Here is a 10,068-nt window from a genome sequence, read left to right as displayed (position 1 = left end):
ACCAAAACTGATATTTCTCTGCTCCCAGACGCCCTGCCAATTTGTCTCTTCACTCCTGGGGGAGGTGCCAGAAACCTTATCACTGAAAGTTAAGGAGCAGTTTTATTGCATATTTCACCATGGAGTTATTTCCCCAGGTCACGCAGCCAATTGGTTTATTTATTTTCTGGTCTTGTCTCCATTCCCGTAATGGATGGCTCCACTTTTGTGCGGTTCTTACACAGCTTGATGAAGCCGTGCATTGGGAGGGCCACCCAATGGCATTTGTAGATAACAGTTTGGTTAAGCTCGCCTATGTACTGAAACAAAATTTGAATCTTGGCTTTTGACATGTACCCCTCGACAAGGAATCTCGGTGTCTGACGGCCGTTAGCACACTCTCAGACATGGCTCCACAAGAATAGAACATGACCACTGGGTATCTGATCCTCAAGGCACTTCAGAAAGCAGGGGCGAAATTCTCCGACCCCCCCCGCAGGGTAGGAGAATCGCCTGGGACCGGCAAAAATCCCGACCCCGCCATGGCCGGAATTCTCTGCCACCCGGGAATTGGCGGCGGCGGGAATCGCGCCGCGCCAATCGGCGAGCCCCCTGCGGCGATTCTCCGACGCGCCATGGGCCGAAGTCCTGCCGCTGAGAGGCCTCTCCCGCTGCCGTGGTTTCAACCACCTCTGGTGGCGGCAGGAATGGCGGCGTGAGTGGGCCCCCGGGGTCCTGGGGGGGGCGCGGGGCGATCGGACCCCGGGGGGTGCCCCCACGGTGGCCAGGCCCGCGATCGGGGCCCACCCATCGGCGGGCGGGCCTGTGCCGTGGGGGCACTCTTTTTCTTCAGCCGCTGCCACGGCCTCCACCATGGCGGAGGTGGAAGATAACACCCCCTACCGTGCGTTTGATGGCGAAGGCCTTTCAGCCAGCCCCGAACCCGGCCGGCGTCAAAGGCCGTTGGCGCTGGTTTTGGCGGCAGTCAGCGTGGTGCCAACCACTCTGGCGCGGGCCTAGCCTCCAAAGGTGCGGAGAGCCCCGATGCCGGAGTGGTTGGCGCCACTCCACTACGCCGGGACCCCCCGCCCCGCCGGGTAGTGGAGAATCCCTGCCCAGATCTCATTCTGAATGACAAGTGTGACTTTGCCAGAAGCAAAATAAAATTCCACGGGCCCATCATCTAAGAACACGGTATCGCAAATGATCCTCAGAAATCAAAGGTCCTTCCTGAGTTCCCCCAAACAATGCACATCGGCAGTTTTCAACATTTCCTGTGGATGGTGCAGTCGATTCCTAACTTGGCCACACTGACAGAACCCTTGGGAGATCTCCCATTTTCTGTTGCGCAGAAAAAATTAAGGGTCTTTCAGATATCAAATTTCACCTCGTCTCCTCGGGTATCCTGGTGCATTAGAACCCCACGTTCCTTACAGTTATCTCTGCAAACACTTCCTCTATGGGCAATAGCGGTGTTCTTAACAACTGCAAAAGAACAGAAAGACTGTCGATTTAACTTTTGAGACATGGTCATGGAAACTGAGCAAGGGTATGCCACGATTGAGAAAGAGGCACTGGCAGCACGGAGGCACAGCGGTTAGCACTGTTGCCTCTCAGCGCCAGGGACCCGGGTTCAATTGCGGCCTTGGATGACTGTCTGTGTGGATTTTGCACTTTCTCCCCGTAATTGCGTGGGTTTCCTTCGGGTGCTCCGGTTTCTTTCCACAAGTCCCGAAAGACGTGCTGTTCGGTGAATTGGACATTCAGAATTCTCTCTCTGTCTACCCGAGCAGGCGCTGGAATGTGGCAATTAGGGGCTTTTCACAGTAACATCATTGCAGTGTTAATGTAAGCCTATTTGTGACACTAATAAAGATTATTATTACATCTTTGAGTTGTGTGGGTGAGACCCACGCAGACACGGGGAGAATGCGCAAACTTCACATCGACAGTGACCGGGGGCCGGGATCGAACCTGAGTCCTCAGTGCTGTGAGGCAGCAGTGCTAACCACGCTGCCACCTTTCCACCCTTTGCGGACACTTTCTGAGGCAAATTGCATGCTACATTTCTTACATTACAACAATAACGACACTTCATTGGCTATAAAACACTTCTGAGGTGTCCAATAGTTGTGAACAATGCTATATTGTGGTAGTCACCACTGTTGAATATATCACATATGAGGTGTATTACGGTAAGGCTCCTGTACTACAGGTACGGGGGTAGATCCCTGCCTGCTGGCTCCACCCAGTAGGCAGAGTATAAATGTGTGGGCTCACCGAGCTGCAGCTATTTAGGCAGCAGCTGCAGGAGGCTACACATCTCTGCTTAATAAAGCCTTGATTACACTCTACTCTCGCCTCGTCGTAATTGATAGTGCATCAATTTATTACGCAGAGATTTTTCAATGATGGACCTCCACATTAAGCCAGATCACCAGCAGCTGGACCCTCAAGCAGACAACGCCAAGTCGGCCTTCACACATTGGCTAGCTTGCTTCGAAGCCTACATCAGATCTGCGACAGGACCACCCACAGAGGCACAGAAACTCCAGATTCTGTATACATGGCTGAGTTCCGATATCTTTCCCCTCATCCAGGACACGACTACTTATGCTGAGGCCATGGCGCTTCTGAAAGAGAACTACACTCAGCAGACCAACAAACTCTACGCCAGGCCCCTCCTGTCCACATGGCATCAACTCCCCGTGAGTCTGTGGAAGATCTCTGGCATGCCCTGCACGCCCTGGCGAGGGACTGCGATTGCCAGGCCGTTTCGGCCGTTGAACATTCCAAACTCCTAATCAGAGATGCTTTCGTTACGGGCATAGGGTCGGCGTACATCCGCCAGCGCCTCTTAGAAGAGGCTACCCCCGACCTCGCGGCGACCAAGAAACTCGCGATGTCACTAACGGTCGCCTCCCGTAATGTACAAGCGTACGCCCCCGACCGCACAGCGCCACCCTCCTGGACATCGTGGACCCCACCAGCGAACACCCCATCGTGGACCCCACCAGCGACCGCCCCCAGCCAACCCCAAGCCTGCGCCGCGCAGCAGCCAACCAACCCCGGGGGACCCAATTGCTACTTCTGCGGACAGACAAAGCACCCCCGGCAGTGTTGCCCGGTGCGGAGTGCACTCTGCAAGGCCTGCGGGAAGAAAGAATATTTCGCTGCTGTGTGCCAGGCCCGCTCAATCACCACGGTGTCCAGGGCCATTGTTCCTGTACCCCCCACGCGCGACCCATGGGCACCGCCATCTTCCTCGCCTCAGAACATGCGCGGCCCGTGGGCGCCGCCATCTTACTTGCCTCAGAACACGTGCAGCACATGGGCGCCGCCATCTTCCCCGCCTCAGGACATGCGCGGCCCGTGGGCGCCGCCATCTTACTTGCCTCAGAACACGTGCAGCACATGGGCGCCGCCATCTTCCCCGCCTCAGGACACGTGCGGCCCGTGGGCGCCGCCATCTTACTTGCCTCAGAACACGTGCAGCACATGGGCGCCGCCATCTTCCCCGCCTCAGGACACGTGCGGCCCGTGGGCGCTGCCATCTTGCTTGCCTCAGGACACATGCAGCCGTGGGGGCCATATCTTCCCCGCCTCAGGACCCCTGCTCGTTGGGCACCTCATTGGGCCGCTCATCACCTGCAACTGCCTTCCAACACCAGCTACAGCATGCCTCTCACGATCGACCAGTCCCGGCCACACAACCTCGCAACTGCGACGACGACGGTAAAGGTCGACGGGCACAAGACATCATGCCTTCTTGACTCCGGGAGCACTAAGAGCTTCATCCACGCCGATATGGTAAGGCGCTGCTCCCTCCCGATACACCTCATTAACCAGAGAACCTCCCTGGCCTCCGGATCCCACCATGGAGATCCGGGGGTTCTGCACTGCCACCCTCACCATCCGGGGCATAGAGTTCAGCGACTTCCGGCTCTACGTCCTCCCCAACCTCTGCGCTGCCTTGCTACTCGGCCTGGACTTCCAGTGCAATCTCCAAAGACTCACCCTGAAATTCGGAAGGCCCCTGCCACCCCTTGCTGTATGGGATCTCACGACACTTGAGGTCGACCCGCCTTCTCTGTTTTCAAACCTCACCCCGGATTGCAAACCCATCACCACCAGGAGCAGACGGCACAATGCCCAGGACTGGACCTTCATCAGGTCTGAGGTCCAACGGCTGCTGTGGGAAGGCATCATTTAGGCCAGCAACAGCCCCTGGAGAGCCCAAGAGGTAGTTGTGAAAACTGGGGAGAAAAACAAGATGGTCGTTGACTATAGTCAGACCATCAATCGGTACACGCAGCTTGACGCGTACCCCCTCCCACGCATATCTGATGTGGTCAATCAGATTGCACAGTACCGGGTCTTCTCGACAGTGGAGCTGAAATCTGCCTTCCACCAGCTCCCCATCTGCAAGGCAGACCACCTATACACTGCATTTGAAGCGGACAGCCGTCTTTACCACTTCCTTAGGGTTCCCTTCGGCGTCACTAACGGAGTCTCGGTCTTCCAAAGGGAGATGGATCGAATGGTTGACCGATACGGACTGCGGGCCACCTTCCCGTACCTGGATAACGTCACCATCTGTGGCCATGATCAGCAGGATCACGATGCTAACTTTTCCACATTCCTCCACACCGCCAAACTCCTCAACCTAACTTACAACAAGGAGAAGTGTGTGTTCAGCACCAACCGCTTAACCATCCTCGGTTATGTGGTGCAAAATGGAGTTCTAGGGCCCGACCCCTAGAACTCATGGAACTCCCCCTCCCCCACTGCCCCAAGACCCTTAAACGATACCTGGGGTTTTTCTCATACTACGCCCAGTGGGCCCCTAACTATGCGGACAAGGCCCGCCCACTCATTCATTCCACCGTTTTCCCCCTGACGGCTGAGGCTCACCAGTCGTTCAACCGTATCAAGACCGACATTGGGTTGTTCCTTGTGTCTTAATGAAGCTCATAGTCTTAAAGTTGAAGTAGATGCTTTATTGTAAGTTTGTTCTCTCTTCAGTGCTTAACTTAAAGTTACATCGATGCTGCTTGTCTATGCTACCAGCTCCCGTTCTGTGAAGTGTGTCTTCACTTCCTGTTCCTCTGTATTTATATCTCTCCCGTGCTCCCTCTAGTGCTTGCTCAGTTGTATTGCATCTACACTGATATACAATCACCACATCCCCCTTTTGTTCTTTACATATTTTCTGTACAAACTTGATGAATTTGTTCATTGAGTTTTTTCATTTTCATTGTTGACATGGTAATATTGCTATTGCAACTCCGTTGTGAATGTTGTCGGTGTTCTTGTTATTTTAAGTAACCAATATGTCATCCCGAGGTGTTTGAATGGTCGAACCACTGATATTGACTGACATGGACTTTTTTCTGTGCTTGTGGTATCGATTTAGTGTGTCACCTGCCTTGAAAGTTGGTGTGCTTGCTTGTTCTGGAGCAGATGCGAGTTTGTGAGATTGGTTGTCATCCCATGTTTGTAGTCTTGTCATTGTTTTGCAGTGTGCTGTGGCATTGTCCTTCATGTGCAGAGTTGTGCCATTTTGTACAAGTCGTAGTTTCATTGTTGTTGTTTCTGTCTTTGTTGTTTTCGCTGTCGTTCTTGTTGCTGTTTTTATCGTTTCTGTCTTTGTTGTTTTCATTGTCGTTCTTGCTGTTGTCTTTGTTATGCTTCTTGTTGTTTTTGTTGTTCTTCTTGTAGTTTTTGTTTTTGTGTTTCTAGTTTTTGTTGTTGCTGTTGTTCTTGTTTCTGCAGTGCTTCTTGCGATTTTTGTTGTTCTTATTGCGCTTCATGTTGCTTTTGTTCTTGCTGTTGTTGTTCTCGTTTCTGCTGTGCTTCTTGTGGTTTTTGTTTTTCTTGTTGTGCTCAATGAGTGTCCCGTGTGGATAATTTGAGTCATTGTCACAGTTATTGGTGCGAGTGTCCTTTGTGGTATCTGTTACATTGAACGTTTCGTCTAGAGAATTGTGAGAACGATCTGATGTTGCATTGATGTTGGTGACATCAGTCATTTGTGGTGGATTTGATTTCTCTTCTTTGCTTCCTTTGTACTCCTCTTCCGGAGTCATTTGTGGTGGATTTAATTCCTCTTCTTTGCTTTTTTGGTGCTCCTCTTCTAGAGTCAAATTCTTCACGATTTCATTTTCTTGTTGGTCTTGGTGCTCCTCTTCTGGAGTCAAAATCTTCACGATTTCTATTGACGTGGTCTCTCTGGACTCTTGGGTAGCCCTACTCTGTGCTTCTGTACAGACGAGCTGAGATCTGTCAGTCTCGCTGTGACCCTGCATCTCCTGTATGTCGAGTGTGATCACATTGTCACTGTTTTTGCATGCAGTGGGTAGATTTACATTGTCTTCTTCTTGATTATGTGAGCTTGGTAGACTTCCATAGTCTGCTTGCGGTTGCTCAGATACGATGGGTTGACCTTCATGGTCTTGTTCATGCATGGTGTTCGCTAAGGAGTGTTTGCTTGCTTCCATTTTGGAGTCTTTCAACGAGCTGTCTGTGGAGGCTCGCATCACTCTCTCTGTGGAGTCTTTTATCACTCTCTCTGTGGAGCCTGTCATCGCTCTCTGTGTGGAGTCTTTTTGTGCTCTCTGTGTGGCGTCGTCTTCGTCTTGGGTATTGCTGTCATCCAATATATCCACGATCTGCCATGGCACCATGGTGTTGGATTCAGTTACCACGAGTAGAGTCGTGTTGAGCTTTGCGACCGTGTTGCTGATGCTGTGATCAGCATATCCGAATAACTCAGCCATGTCTGAGTAGTGTTGTTCGAAAAACAAATCATCTTTTTTTGTTTTGGATTTGGTATCGTTTCCTTCATCTTTTTTTGTTTTGGAATTGTTTTTGTTCTCTTCACTTTGGGTGGTGCATACTGCTTGTTCCAGGGTTCTGTGAGAGTTATTTTCAACTGCTGGTGTAAGTTCAGACGCTTTTCTGTCTTTTGAGGTGAGAAAATTGGGTTTTACAGCTTTAAGTATCTTGTTTTTAATTTTCGGGCATTTCCCTTTTAAGTGGGTGTGGTCCAGGTCCTCAGACGTCATGACGCTCGTGACGTCATGCGTAGGAATTGGTTGCGCATGTGCAAATCGGTCTTCCTTTACTGTGCGGTTTTGTGTCCACTGCGCATGCGCGGATTGCGCATGCGCATAACAATCCGCGACCAAAACTTTTTTTTAACTGCACATGCACGGCTTCTGTCTCCTGCGCATGCGCAGACACAGATTTTCGTCCTTTGTTCCCCAGAGACTGTGAAATGTGCTCAGACACCATTTTACAGTGGATTTCAGTGTTTAAAAAAAAAGTTCAAGTTACCTTTTCCATTCGCTCTGGACTGAATTTCAGCGTTGTGTCTTTGTGAAAAGTTCAAGTTACCTTTTCCTTTCGATCTGGACTGGATTTCAGCGTTTTGTCTTTGTGAAACGTTGAAGTTACTTTTTCCTTTCGATCTGGACTTTTCAATCGCGATTTCTAGACTGAACCCTTTCTGTTCTGATAGTGATTGTTTGAGTTTTGCATCACTCAGTCCCTGTGCAGTTTGGTCTTTGAGCATATAGTACTGTTCAAATTTCATACAGTGCTCTTCAAATTTTTTTAGTATTATTTTTAATTTGGTGCTGTCTTCACCTTTCGAGTCTTTAAAGCAATTATATGTTTCTCTAGCTTTGTGTCTTGCGATGAGCAGTGCTATTTTCATTTCGTCTGAGGCTGCTTCTAAATCATTAGCTATGATATATAAATTGAACATTTGTTTAAATCTTTTCCAGGCATTATTACTGGTTATGTCCAGCTGAGGTGGGGTTCCAACCCACATCATCGAATAAGCGAGGTCTTCCCAAGTCGAATGTCGGGTAGGAGTTTTCCTTGCCATTTTGGTCTTTCTGTGTCTGCAGCTGGTGTAATCTTGTAGTAAGCATCCAAAACCACTCCTGGTACCATGTGTTGTTCCTTGTGTCTTCAGAAAGCTCGTAGCCTTAAAGTTGAAGTAGATGCTTAACTTAAAGTTACATCGATGCTGCTTGACTATGCTACCAGCTCCCATTCTGTGAAGTGTGTCCTCACTTCCTGTTCCTCTGTATTCATATCTCTCCCGTGCCCCCTCTAGTTCTTGCTCTAGATGTATTGCATCTACACTGATATACAATCACCACAGACATCACCAAGGCTGCGATGCATGCGGTCGACGAGACGCTCCCCTTCCAAGTTGAGAGCGATGCATCTGACGTCGCTCTGGCTGCCACCCTCAACCAGGCAGGCAGTCCCGTGCCATTCTTTTCACGCACCCTCCAAGCTCCTAAATTCGGCCCTCCTCCATCGAGAAGGAGGCCCAAGCCATCGTAGAAGCTGTGCGGCATTGGAGGCATTTCCTGGCCGGCCTCCCACCCCTTTGAACGCCTCAACGTGGATTTCAATAGACCCCTCCCCTCCACTGACCGAAACATGTAATTCCTTAACGTGGTCAACGAATACTCCATATTCCCCTTCGCCATCCCATGCCCCGATATGACATATGCCACCGTCATCAAAGCACTCAACAACATCTTCGCCCTGTTCGGTTTCCCCGCCTACATCCACAGCGACCGGGGATCCTCATTTATGAGCGATGAGCTGCGTCAGTTCCTGCTCAGCAAGGGCATCGCCTCGAACAGGACAACCAGCTACAACCCCCGGGGAAATGGGCAGGTGGAGCGGGAAAATGGGACGGTCTGGAAGGCCGTCCAGCTGGCCCTACGGTCCAAAAATCTCCCGGTTTCCCGCTGGCAGGAGGTTCTCCCCGACGCCCTTCACCATTCGGTCGCTACTTTGCACTGCGACTAATGCAATCCCCCATAAACATCTTGCCTTCCCTAGGAAGTCCACCCCCGGGGTTTTGCTCCCAATGAGGCTGGCACCTCCAGGACCCGTTCTCCTCTGAAAGCACGTGTAGCTCCACAAGGCGGACCCGTTCGTCGAGAGAGTACAGCTACTCCATGCAAACCCGCCATATGCCTACGTGGCGTACCCCGACAGCCGCCAAGACACAGTCTCCCTCAGGGACCTGGCACCAGCCTGGTCCCCACCCCTCCCTCTGCCCCGGCGCCACCCTTCCTCCCCCCAGCGCACCCCATCACAGCCCCCGCTCCAGGATGATCCGTCCTCCCCTTGGTCCCACCCAGGGATGAAGATGAGGTCTACACGCTCCCGGAGTCACCGGCGACCGAGCTGATGCCTGCATCGCCACCGGGACTGCGCCGCTCACAACAGAGGATCAAGGCACCCGATTGGCTGAATTTGTGAACTTTGCCCAAAATGTTTACCTTAAAATGCATGTAAATAGTTTTCCACCACCCTCGCTGGACTCTTTTTAAACAGGGGGTCAATGTGGTAGTCACCACTATTGTATATATCACATACGAGATGTAATATGGTAAGGCTCCTGTACTACAGGTACAGGTGTAGATCCCTGCCCGCTGGCTCCACCCAATGGGCGGAGTATAAATGTGTGTGCTCACTGAGCTGCAGCCATTTCAGCAGCAGCTGCAGGAGGCTACACATCTCTGCTCAATAAAGCCTCGATTACACTCAAATCTCGTCTCACCTTAATTGATAATGCATCATATATAAATGCAAGTTCTTATTTCTTTCTGTGGTAGCGTAGTCCCTTTAAAGGGCAAGCCCTCACGTTCCACATAACCGGCTACACGGGAGCACATGAACCCCAGCCAATGGGAAAAAGCACTGGGCCCAAGGCAGAATGGAGTCTGAAGCCAGAGAGTAAAGACTTGGGGCTGGATTCTCCAAAAATGGGCAATGTCCCCACGCCAGCGTCAAAACATTGGCGTTTCACGCTGGACTTTCTTAAGATTCTCCCAACTGCAGTGAACTTGCAGGGCCCAGGAGTGCTTCTCGCAGCTATGGCTGTTGATCCGGGGCCCTGCACTTCCGGTCGGGAGTCCGCACATGCGCACGGCGGCGGACTTGCACTCGGGACCCTGATGGAAGAGGTAGGTCCCCCCACGATCTCCCGCTGGCGGATGATACCATGATAAATCTGACTAGTTAAGGGCTTACCTCACTCGCAGAGAC

Source organism: Scyliorhinus canicula, chromosome 21, assembly GCF_902713615.1.
Source record: "Scyliorhinus canicula chromosome 21, sScyCan1.1, whole genome shotgun sequence".
Classification (NCBI taxonomy): Eukaryota; Metazoa; Chordata; class Chondrichthyes; order Carcharhiniformes; family Scyliorhinidae; genus Scyliorhinus; species Scyliorhinus canicula.
This window is presented reverse-complemented; position numbering follows the sequence as displayed.